At 42.4% G+C, this 13,224-nt stretch overlaps 1 pseudogene across 1 annotated transcript; it reads left to right on the top strand.

The window, feature by feature from the left end:
- The first annotated feature begins 88 nt into the window (after positions 1–88).
- On the top strand, positions 89–12,942 carry LOC150006132 (uncharacterized protein C2orf78-like; annotated as a pseudogene). Its single transcript, XR_016511879.1, has 5 exons — positions 89–229; positions 5,069–5,199; positions 6,068–6,183; positions 9,029–9,791; positions 10,604–12,942. The product of XR_016511879.1 is annotated as an uncharacterized protein C2orf78-like (transcript).
- Positions 12,943–13,224: the final 282 nt, after the last annotated feature.

Raw genomic sequence — 13,224 nt, 5'->3', positions numbered from 1 at the left:
CCTCCGGGGAAAGCTTTTACACAGCAACCTACGCGGCTCCACCCCCTACCTGCTCCTCGCTAATGCGCACGCGCCGCCGCGCTTTATGATGACGTCACCACGCCGGCTGGCGGGAGCTTGGATTAGCAAGCAGGAGTCTAGTGACCACGGAGTCCTCCTGAGCCGGCGTCCTGTAGCACAGGCCCTTGAGTTCGTGTATCTACCCTTCAAAATTCAGCTACTACAGCACGTGAAATGAAAAGTCAAGCCCCCTCTCCCAGTTCCTTGAGTGGTCATTCCAGGTATTTTCCAAGTGTTTACATTCACACTTACTGTATAGTGTATGTGAATATTGGTACAAATATGGATATCCTCTACTTTATATGAAAGCAGCATACTATATATCGTCGTCGGCAGCTGTCCGTCTCGAGAGACGATGGTGTAGCTTCTTAAGAGTCTATCTGCACCGCCGAGAATGGCTGTGCAGTCCGACTCGGGAGTGACATCGTATCTGTCTCCTCCCGTGTTGAATCGACATCTTGCGATGACGCTGAAGCTACAGAGCCTGGGCAGGGTGATATGGAGGGTCTGCTGTTGCCCATGCAGCAGACCCCCCCTCTCTTCGCAGCTGAAGGGTCCAAGGGAAAGACGGAGTCGATACAGCTTGGCTTCAGGTGCGCCGCAGGAGTTGCCGGTGTTGACTACAACGTCAAACCGCCTTAGGGACTCCGGCTCCGGATTTTCTGTCGGGGTTTACTCCCTTAGCCTTTCCCCTGAAGAGGTATGCCGCAAGGCAGCGGAGGTTTTTTGGAGTCAGAGTTTTCCTTCTCTGATGTACCCTGACTGGAAGATCGAACCAGCGACACTTAGCTCGCAGGCCGACGCTCAATCCACCGAGCTAAACCAGCCAGGGCCAAGCATACTATATATATTTTACAATATATCCACAAAAATTATAATTTCCTCAGTCAATTTAAGTGTACATACATTTTATCGTTTTTAATGGTCACATAGCATTCCATTCATTGTAAGTACCATAATATATATAAGCAGTCCAATATTGATGGACTTTTAATATTATTTTTAGTTTTTTTGTCTTCCGTTACAGACAGGATGCAATGTGAATACACTTAAACATGTATAAAACTATAGCTGAACTCCTAGAAGTAGAATTTCTGGGATGAAGGATATGCGGACTTAAATTTTTGAAAGATACCGCTAATTGCCCATCAAAAACAAAGTTTTAACCTACATTCCCACTCACAGTGAAGCTTTTATTGGGTTATATCATGTGCCAAGTAGTATGTATTTACATTTTAGAAAATAACAAAAAATAACAGACTATATGGAGAATGTGCTATCACTGATCAAACTTGTCAAAAATGGTTTGCGAAGTTTCATGCCAGAGGTCCCTAGCTAGGTGATGCTCCATGGTCTGGTACATCAGTTGAAGTTGATAGCGATCAAATTGAGACATTAATTGAGAACAATCAATGTTATACCATGAGGGAGATAGCGGACACACTCAACATACCCAAATCAATAAAGTTATTGGTGAAAATGAAAATAAAAATAACTGAGAGGTGAGAGGAAAGCTCAAGTCTAAGATTTCCATACAGTATCAGGCATAGAGATCCATGTCTGTTAGAAAAATCTCTCGTTTCCACTACAAGTGAAACAGGAAAGGACAGCATATCCTACAGTAGGTCTGAAGGCAGAATAGAACACCAAAATTCAGATCAAACTGCAGATAATTATAATGGCAAAGGCTTTTCTTTCTTTACTTCTTAGTTTCTAATTTCTGAAAGTACATTATATACAGTCTTACTAATCTTCACAACAATTTGAGATCTTGGTAAACCAAATGTCAGAAAGGTCAATTATTGAAGACATAATTAAATAAACGGGTAAAAAGATCACTAGTGTTAACATTTTTCAGACAGTCATATTCTAACCAAGTTTATATCCACAAGCATTTACAATTCTGAAAACTTCCACATAATTAAAAATGGGTTAATAGTATTAAATTGCCATTTGCAAAAATATATATAAGCTAGCACAGCACCATCTGCAAACTTACGATTAGGCACATTCAAATTTGGTGCTAAAACATAAAATATTATTTTGTATTTGTGAAAAATATACAATAGGAGTGTAGTGACCAAAAAGTATTATTGGTACAAATATCTATGGACTTGACAATATACAAAATGTGACATAAATCTATCAGAAACTAGAAAAACAACATTGGTCTTATACCTCCAATTCGTTATAAGACATGGCTTGAGGTGGGAACAAACTTGGTTATAGCTGACACAAGAAAATCTAGACCTAGGTACAATAGGATTTCCCGAAAGTATGGGAACCAGCATAGAGTAGGCCTTTGGATGGGAGTGAATACAATGTTGCGTTTGTTGTGGTTTCGGACGCTGAAATAAATCCGGCAGGCAGGATGATTGGCCAGTAACGAACGGAGGGCTGTGGCTCGCTCAGACCATCAGCGGAGAGCGAGAAGCCTCATCCTCCTTTTATTAGGGTTTCAAAAGTTACTAAAAATAGAACAGGGGGTATGAGCTTTACAGCCAACAATAGGAGAATTTTACAAGTGATGGTATCATTGATATGTCTAGCACCTATCAGGGAAGCGAGGCAGACAGACACTCTAATCTTCAAAGCCAGCTCCATATCAAGACTTCATTAACAAGGAAGCAGACGGAGTACACAACAGAACCTGTTTTACCCAGGATTCCACGACTCAGTGGCCTCGACAGCCTAAAGCCGAAGGCGGAGACGAGAGTTGCTCATCGTCTCCTGAGTCACGGGATGTCACCTGGGTGGTGGGGCATGAGAATGCCCCTACCCAGAGATCTGTCTTCCTGCAACAATACAACATGAGCTGAAGAATAGAAAATATAGGTGCAAAGGATATTTGGAACACCAAACAGCCAAGTAGTTGTTGACACTATAAGATCTACCAGTATCTGGTAGGGCCCCAAGTACCATGTAGGGATTTAAGGGATTCTAGTCTTTAATTAAAACAAAAGTGAGACCCTTGGGCTGTGTGGCTCTGTTGATTGGAGCATTGTTCCATAAAGGTCGCAGGTTTGATTCTTGCTCAGCGCAGGTATCTAGGTTGCAGGTTTGGTCCACAGCTGTGGCGCAAATGAAAGGCAACTAATCCATGTTTTTCTCCCTCTCTCTTTCCCTCCCTTTCCCTCTCTCTAAAATCAATGAGTATGTCCTTAGGTGAAGATAAAAAAAAAAGTGAAAGTAGCAAAGAATTCAGGGGTAGATGGACTGAGTATGTTTCATCAAGAGGAGTCCTAGTTATCTCAATGGGTACAAAAGGCAGGAAAGAAGGTCTGTGAGATAAGACAATACATGATCTATAAAAAGGTTTTAGGTCATGGTAGAGCTCGATGTTAAGTTTTAGAGTTCCAGGCTAAACTTCTTTAGGTTCCTCCTCCTATATTTAAGATGCTTTTAGAGGTTAAGATGATGGTGAATGCACAAGCTAAAAGTTAAATGGATAGACCTATGGAGAGAAAATAGTTATACAGGCTGAGCACAAGTAAAGGCCAAATTAAAAATTTGTCTGGATAGAACTGAATGTTGGAACTGAGTTTTTGAAACACGTAAACATTTTATAGTGCTACCAGAACTTATCTTACCACACCTGCCCCCGATCTTATACCACCCCTCCAAAACTGCAGTAGCAATGAATTCCCTTGATTCCATGGAAATACAGAAAAAGGAGAGACTGATTGGCATATACTTTTAGCCTCACATTATAGGCCAGTATCATGTAAGTTTACAATCAGAGAGGTATGAAGCTTATGGGGAAGGAAGACCTTAAAGTAGAAGCCACATCTTTACACTGCAACACCCCTCAAAATTTCCTCTCAGACAGGCATTATATCCAACCCCTCAAAAAACAAACAAACAAACAAAAAACACTTATGTCATAATTGAAAAAGTAGGCCTATAAAAAATATCTATCTGCAGATCCCATCTATGAGCTATCTTCTTGTGGGCTCTTGGCATTTGTATCACAAACGTCCTAGTCATTGGCAATACAAAGCCCCTAGGCAGATTGAGCTATGCACCTCTAAAAGCTTATCATTAAAAAACAAAACAAAAAAGCCCACTAGATCCATATATTTCCCCCCAAAAAGCAGCTTAATGGAAAAATGGGGAGAGGCAAATGGAGGTTTACAGATATGGTGTATGAAACAGTTAATTCCTGCATTGCTATTTATTATTTATTATTTATTGTTTTATTTTCCATATGAAAAACTGTATGCCTACTTTAGCCCCACCTTGTTAGGTCAATAGCAAGTCAGCCCTCAGTACAGTCACAGGAGTGGTGAGTGTGAGCAGTGCTAAGCAGGGGAAGAAAAGCAGAGGCAACCCAGGCCAAGTCGGGCTGACTGCACACATCTCTCCCTTCTGCTTGCTGCACAGTGTAACTCACCACAGTGCCTCATTCACAGACGTATTTTTAGTTTCTCCACAAAATCCATCAGGTCAAGTTGGTTTGTGATGCTTCTAAATAGTCATCAGGACAAAAACATGCGATGTGTCTTACAATGACAGAATCTTAGAATTTTTGACTAGGAAAAAAAAAAAAAACATGTGGGCTAAAGCAGAGCATTGATACAGGGCATGGCTGCAGTCTATATTCATAGACATACCAGTGAATGATATAAATGAGGTAATATGACATAAAAAAAATAGAAAATACATGGAAGACTATTCTCTAGACTGTGCAGAACTCCTAGGAGTTTCTGCTCTACCTGCACATATATCCTGTTAATACTAAATGAGGCCAGAATGTGTCAACCTATTTCTCATGGAAACATAAAAATCCACATGAATCTCCTTTTTCCTGTACACTTTCACCTTGCCTCTTCCCTCTTCTCCATGAATGTCCTTGGCTTTCTCCAACTATCCTCCTCTTCATTTCTGCCTGGCCTTGTACCCAAACATGGCAGACAGAGAATCCTAGAGGCCCAAAATTCTACAGCAGCTGTTGCAAGGGGGAGGAGACTGCAGTAACTGCCACACTGGATACCCTTTATGTGAGAAGGTAAAAGGAGACTATCGTGAATGCCTCTCCCATATAAAAGAACAGGATGGCAGCATTCCTTCATCGGCCAAGGAAGTACAGGTGGCAAATTCCAGTCCAGGGAACTGCAGACAAATGCTGGCAGCGGAAAGGTTTGCAATGAGCTGACCCCTCGCTCTTTGGTATTTGCTTCTAATGGGCAGAGTCCATCTGAGGAAGCCTCAGACACTGAAGGGAAGACCCAGCTGCTCAAATTTGACAGGAAGTAACACCCATGAGAGTAGAAAACAAGATGAAAACTTGTCTCTGACAGTGTGGAGAATAAAGAAGAAAAAGAAAAGGGGAGCAGAAGACAGATGCAAGTAAAAACTGGTCCAGCTCAGCCCAGCTCAAAGAAGGTAGGATTCAAGAGGAAGGAACTAAACTGGAGAACCTTGGACCACATCATTCTCCACAACATGTACTCAACAGACGTCATTTTACTCTTTAACCTAGTCATACAAAGAGCTCCTTAATCCCTTTCTCTTCTCCTCCAAAGCTGCAGTAAGTTCACTAATCACACAGTCTGATAAAACTTCAGGACAGCTGTAACTGTGCAACCTGGATGTCCCTTTCCTTTCTCCCTGAGGATATTGACAACATATATAATGATAAACATATATATTATACAATGTAATATAGAGCATTAACTACTATTTGATTACATTAAGGAGCATTTATAGAAACACTGAAATGATTTTTTTCCCTAACCTAAGAGCCTGGGGAAAGCAAGACTTTCTCATCTGCCTTGTGGACTACCACGTCTGCCCCAGAAGTCAGCTCTTCAGGTGTTCGCTTAGCTCCCCCACCACTCCCTCCATCCAATCCTGTCTTGTTGTTGGGAATCTGAGCCCCCTGTTGGCTCTCTGGTCTCTTTAAACTGCCTGCTTTGTGACATCATTCTCCCACCAACCTACCACCATTCGGCAGAATAAATTTAGATCATCGCACCTACCAGTGACCAGTGACCACTGTGACCAGTGACCTTCATACTGGGCACAAGTGCTCTTTGGCTCCAGCCACTCAGCCTTCTCATATTGTGTCCTCACCCTTTGCATCTACAGTTGATATTTCCTCTTTTTCTCTCACCATGTCAGGTAAGGAAAGAAACTTTTTACAGGCTTTAATCAAATTTCTTTTGCCCTCAAATTTAGCAGTAGAGTCAAATAGCATAAAACAAGGGGGAAAGGTATTGATCTAGAAATCTGGAGATCTAATTTTACTTTTTGTTTTGACATTCACTACCTTAATTTTGGACAAGTCATTGAGTCTCTCGCAAAATCTGTTTTTTCATCATTTGTTACAATAGGATGTTACATTGGTTATTCTCTCTACTCCCTTTCTTTTACAATATTGAGTCCTAAAGGACACCTATATGGAAAATGAAATCAAGGCTTCTTGAGGGTAATTCAACAGAAGCAGAGAGAAACCTATGTGATGTACAAAACTAGCAATATATATACAGGATGTCTCATGTGTGATGTTCTCCCACCAATAGTAGTTCAACTTTAGTATTTTGAATTTAGCGCTCTTCAAAAAATTACATTCATCTGTTTGGGGAGTTTTCTATCCAAACTAGATGAAGAGGAAACATAGGGTGAGAGGATGGAGAGTACCGGGCTGTAGAGGGGCAAGTATCTACATTTAAGAAGTTTAGGATTGTTTTGATCAGCACAGGCCAACAGGGGGAACCAAGAGGGAGGGGAAAATATAAGAATGATGGAGGGGTAACCATAAGAACGAAGAAGGAGGACAGCGTGGAGGAGCCTGCAAGAGCAAAAAGGGCAGTTTGGAATGAAATGCTAAAGGGAACCCAAGATTTTAAATGAAAGCAGAAAGACAGTAGGGTGAAATCTGCTCAGACTAGGGAGGGAAAAAAACAAAAACAAAAAGTAACACGGTGATTTGAGTGAATGCTTACAGTACTAGACTAGGATGGTAAGTAAGGCAGAATAGGGTATTACTTGGCAAAGTAGATTATACAAAAGTCATATTCAGTTTCTGCCTTTTCTCTATCAGCCCTCTGAACACAGATGGCAACTGACAGTTTTGAATGTAAACACTTAAAAACTATATTGTGGAAATGATGATTCCTATATACAAGAACTAATAGTGACTATGTAGGGGGGCTGGAGAAAATAGCATTTTCAGTGATATATCTATTAAAACTAAAATTAGGATTTAAAAATAAGATATATCCTAATTTGAATCAGAAAGAGTAAATTCCTCTGTGTGATATGTATGTTCCAAGTCAGAGCTGGTTTTTGGCTTTACAGTTAGTTTCTTCCTAATACAGGGAGCACACTGATAAACAGCCATCATCTCTTTTTAATTCTTAGCTATCCAAAAAGACCAAAAAAAAAAAAAGTCAACCCCACATCTCCAATTTCACATTTGTCAAGAAACAATTTTGTGGAGACTCCTACGTTAAATTAAATTTAATTGGATTCTAGCAACGACAGTTTTCGAGGCTTGGGTTTGGCACATTCCTCGATGTTGAAGACGATTCTAATCTAGGTTTTCAGATAAACACAAAGACCTTCATGATACTTTTTAAGTGTTCATTTGTATTTGTTATGTGGTTATTTAAATTGGAATACCTATTTCTACTGCACTCACTGTCTGTTACTTGCTGTGTAATATTCAGACAAACAGGAATGAGCACAATAATGGAATTCCTTTACACTTACTTTGCTCTCTGCTTTCCACCAGTTTGCACTGAAATATTTGTCTGCATAGATTGGGGCTACTGCTACTTCCTCGCTGATTGCGTTTTGCTGCTTGTTATGCAATTATGTCTTTGTCCATATGCAGTGCATTCAAAATTCATTCAAAATTATCTCTATTGTGGACTGGATTTCTCTCTCTTTTTTTGGCTAATACCACTCACTAAACTAGAATAGGCAGTATTCTCTGTTATAATAGTGCATGTATCAAACAGAACTTCACTTATTAGTAAATTTATTATGCTTTGATGTTTGCCTCAAGCCCCAATTGTTATGTCTATATATTTCTTTTTAGTGCTGTGGTATGTTTTTCATGATTTTTCTCTTTCCAGAACTTACTAGTCATATTTAAATTCTTACTTATTCACGTATGAATTATTGCAGTTAATATTATAGCCACTTTATAGTTGAATAGCCTAAACCTCCAAGAGTTTAAATGATGTTTCTTTTTTCAAAAAACACTTTGAGAAACTCACTCTCAGACAGTCATTTTGAGGTAGGACTAGAAACTAGACTTCAAGAGAGTAAGATTGACACTTTAAATCTACCAACTAGACTGAGAATTCTAAGGAACAGCATGTGAATTCTTCAGACAAGTGAGACACTGAAGATTACAATGGTAATAGCTGTACTGGTTTCTCATGGACAAAACCCCACCTACATTAGAAGTTGTATTGCTCCCAGTTTATGGCTGTGTAATGCTCAGAGCACAGTCCTGCAGGGCAGTCAGGATGCTGAGGTTATGTAACCTGAGAATAATACTGATGTAAAGGGAGAACTTAAACAACTCTATCTGACCTCTCTGAGCCTCAGTTACCTTACTCATGAAATGAGAATGTTAGAGCAGAGGTTCTCTAAAGACTCCTGGTTCTAAATGCTTCAGTTCTAGGAAATAGCATGCAAATCCACACGAGTGCAGGCTCAAACAGAAGACAGGGCAAGGAGAGGATGCTTCTACCCTGGAGAACAATATGTGAACCAAACCACTTGGGTCTTCTGCACAACTTTGCCAAGTTGGGAGCAAGGGCAGTTAAGATAGAAGAGCAGCAAACTGCTCCAGCACTTACAGCCATCGTAAACTGTTTGATTTTTGACATCTCAGTAAGTATTGGTATTAGAGGCTCTCTGATAGCGACAATCTGAAGATAACGGTATTCTTGAAACATAGTGAGAGTTCATCAGTCTCACTGATTTCTTCATCACTGTCTTGTTCCCCACAATTGCCAAAATCCACCTTTCCTTGGAACTTCAAATCCACTGCAGCTCTCTGTTTCAGTAGTGAGCAATGCAGCCTCCCTAACAGGAGGGGTCCGCAACTGGACCAGAGCCTCTGCTCTAGCTGTCAGTTCAGAAAAGTTATTGCCATCAGCCTCTGGCACCTCCTTCCAAGCACTCGTGGGTATCGCCTACCTCTACCAACATGCTAGCACAACTATGTTGCCTGGAGGTACTGGCCAGAGCCAGATCTTCACCTCAGTTGCTTCCAATCCTGGTATTTTCAGTGGGTTATCACAGGAGGCTCTGAAAAGAAGTCATCATCACTCAGAGACTTCACTGTGACTGTTACTGACCAAGATACAGCTGTTTCCTCCATGTCTGTGGCATCTCAGTATGACACCAATTCAGATGCCAATAACATGGCCCCTCTGTATCCATCACTTTCTGCCCACCTTGTTCAGGTGACACCATCTCAGATTCCAAATCAGGGACATAGCCTGTCACTTCCTTACCAGGAGGGAAGCCAGGGATATTACTATAATCTAGGCACATGAGGGCCTCTTCGCTCTGGAGAATTGACCCCTGCTTCTAATACTATGGCTCTGTTGTTTCTCTTCCAGAGAGAAGAGCCTCTGTCCCTCAACTGGAGGTGGTCATGGTACTAAAGGACGATCAGCCCACAAATGTGGTGCCGCTGTCCTCCACCTCTGGAATCTCCTCCTCTGTTTCTGCTCAGACCATCGCAGAGACACATTTTCAAGGTGAGTGCAAAGAGCAAGAAGGAGGAGAAGTAAGGTCAGCATTCAAAAATAGGGCCAATCTGCAGCAGGGAAGCAGTGAGTCCACAGAGAGGTGAAATTTAAGGCACATGGATTTAGGAGCTACTACCCTCAGCCAGTGCTCTGCATTTTCAGAGTCATTATGAGAACGCGTAATAGAGTCGGGAAGGTGGGTCACTGTAAAGGTCATGTGTGCTCTATTTAAGAAAACCACAAGAGCATATCAAGGGATACCAGCCTTTCACTGCCCTGTACTACCGCTCTCTAAGGCACCCCCTTGCCTGATATCTTGCTTTATTCTATTTGTAAAGATATTTCAGAACTCTTACTGTGACAGTGCCAGTTTCACTTTCCCTCACTTTCTTAGTTTATGCCAGAATTTAAGATGTTGTCTTCTAAGATCATGTCCACAGCAGGCAGGCTAAGAATCTGTCCTTGTTTATATACTTCATCAGGAACAGCTCCGTTCCCTCTCCTAGTTGGTTTTGTGAGGTGTTCTTATTCTCTCAGGACAGTGGAGAGAATTAAAAGTATTCTATAAGACTGCTAAGTTTCTAAAACAATTAAAAAATCACTTTTACTTTTTCTTTGACTCATAACATTCTTGTGAAATGCAAAGAAAACCATGGAACAATAACATCAAATGACCACCATGAGGAAGTAGAACTGTTGCCTTCTAGCACCTAGTGTAGGGCACTGTCCATGATCCTTTCCCATTGTAGGAAGGTGCGTGATTGGTGTAAGGGGGAGCATCTTGCTTACCAGGGACTGACTTCTCCTTAATTTCTTTGTAGTGATGGAGAGTTCCCTGGGGATGGAGACTTCCCTGGGATTGCAACCTCCAAGCCCAACATTTTGCCTACCACAGGCTCCAGGATTGCCCAAGTCCTGCGAGAACAGAAGTACCCACTTACTCAAGAGTACTGCACCACCTGAGCTCAGGGACATTTCAATGGTAGCTCCAGTCCCGGTTCCTAGTAATTTCCTGGCAGCGCCTCCAGCGCCAAGCCAGGAACAGAAAGAGAATAAGAATTTGGATGATATTAAAGTCAACCCTTCAAAGCCTCTGGATGCCTACCAGATCCCAATAGAAAACCAAGATTCTCCATGGTTCCCATTAGAAGACCCTGATATTCATCAGATCCAGGCCTGCATTGATCGCCTTGGCCCAGAAAAGCAGTCAGGTTGTGAAATCGCTGGTCTTGGGGAGAACAGCCTGAGTCTTAAGAACCAAGGGACACTTGAAAATGAGGCTGACTATTGATGGTTCTGCAGACATCACTACACTGGTGGAGAATATTCACTTTCCACAGCTCGAAAAATCCTTGAATGACCTTGATCGATCCAAAGGTCCCAAGGTGCTCAGAAACAAAGACACCAGAGCCATCAAGTTGAATGAGGTGCAGAAAAAGTTAAGAGTCATTAAGACTCCTTCTGATGAAGCCAAGAAGAACAAACATAAAACCTCTGAGCCCATCAGTGGTGCACCCAAAGCTAAAATCAAGGCCAAGAGCCCAGACTGTGTATGCTTGGAAGAAGTGGGTATTCGCAAAGTTGTAGCCAGTGACAGGGTCCCCAGGAACAGCGTCAAGTACTTTAAGAGCAAGCCACAGAAAGCTGCACCCAGCAGGAACAGCAAAACTAAGAGCCACGGGCAGGAAAAGACCAAAAGAAACAAAGACAACAACTCCAAGAAAGCTGAAGAGACTAAGCAGTCAGGGAACCATATCACCGCAGAAGAGAAGCAAATCATTCCCCATATGAAGCGGAAGAAATCTCAACCTGAGCTGACCCAAGAGACCTTCAAAAGGCCTCGCAGCTGCCTAGGTAGGCATATGTTGGAGTCTGCACAGGTTTTCCAGGCACTGGGGAAGAAGAGTGATAAAAAAATTGAACTGTCTTTTTCCCGGGCCCTGGAAAACACAAGCAACCCCAAAGGCCCCCAGCCACCCCCAGCTCTCAAACGATGGCTGAGTACCTCACATGAGGGCAAAGGTCCTGAAAAAGCGCAGGTCAAATGTCAGAAAAGAGATGGAAGTGCTGAAAAAGAGTGTCCATCACCATCTCAGTATGAGCTGCCGCCTCCTGGCAAGGTCATGTTGGTACCTTTCCTTTTCCTTAACTTGTACAAGCCTCAGGCTCGACCAGTTTCTCACAGGCTACAGCCTGTGGCATCACATCAGCCTGCTGTGGCTAACCCTGCCCGGCCTGGTCCTAACACAGTTCAGCCTACTGCAGTCCATTCATACCAGCCCACTGCTGCATCTTTGACAGGTCCCGCCAAACCAGGTTGGTCAATTTCAAACAACCCATCTCGACCAGGCTTGACAAGCCCTGCCCGGCCTGGTTCTAATTTGGCACAACCTACTAAGGTCAGTTCATCCCTGCCAACTCTTGAATCTTTGACCGGTCCTGCCAGACCAGCTCGACCAATTTGGAACATCCCATCCCAACCAGGTTTGACCAGCCCTGACAGGCCTCATTCTAATTTGGCACAACCTACTGCAGTCAATTCATCCCAGCTGACTGCTGTGTCTTTGACAGGTCCAGCCAGACCACCTCAGGCAATTTCAAACAACCCTTCCCGACCAGGTTTGCCTAACTCTGCTCGGACTATGGTTCGTCAGTCTGCTGCTCCTAGCCCTGTGCCCTACAAGACATCAGCTTGCACTTCTTCCCAGCAGGCGCCCATTTGCTCGGCTGTGGCAAAGCCCCAGTCCCAGCCCAAGACTCAAAGTCATTGTCTACTACACGATTTCGCCCCTCAACCAATTTCTTGGAAGAAACCCAATGTTTTGGGGCCCATCGTGTCAAAGCCCAACAGAGATGCACAGAGGGCAGGGCAAGAGCCCATGAAGAAGAAGGCTCAACCACAGCATGAGAAGGCTGCCAAATGCCCTGTGGGGAGAGTGCAGGATTTCAATGAGAGGGAAAAGGAAATGGAATCTTCTCAATACTACGGCTATGCAGAAGACATGCTAGCATTGTTGGTGCCAATTTGGATACCGCATTTTCCCCCATAGATAGACAGATATAAATTTCTCTATGCTCTTGTAATTTAAAACAATAAAGTTGAATAAATAAATGTGATAGATTTAGTGTATGAGTAATAAAAAATACTTTTAAGCTTTGAGATGCTGCTCATTGTGGTTTTTTTCTGTGGGGTAGGAGGTCAATGGTTGTGTGAGAACGAAATATTGGTAGTTCGATGGGTGAATGAAGGACAAAAGGTAAAAACTAAAGAAAAGGAAGGAAATTGTTTCATGGCCATAGGGCAAAATGGAGGACATGTTATGGGTTTATCAAAAGAAGCAGGAGGAGGGAAAAGGGCAGAAATAAGCAGAGTCTGAGGTTAGGTTTAAAAGAATATATAACTGAATACAGGTGAAGATGGCAGAAGATGACCCTAGGCTGT

The sequence above is a fragment of the Furipterus horrens genome, unplaced genomic scaffold, assembly GCF_987537825.1.
Source record: "Furipterus horrens unplaced genomic scaffold, mFurHor1.1.pri manual_scaffold_6, whole genome shotgun sequence".
NCBI lineage: Eukaryota > Metazoa > Chordata > Mammalia > Chiroptera > Furipteridae > Furipterus > Furipterus horrens.
This window is presented reverse-complemented; position numbering and strand designations above follow the sequence as displayed.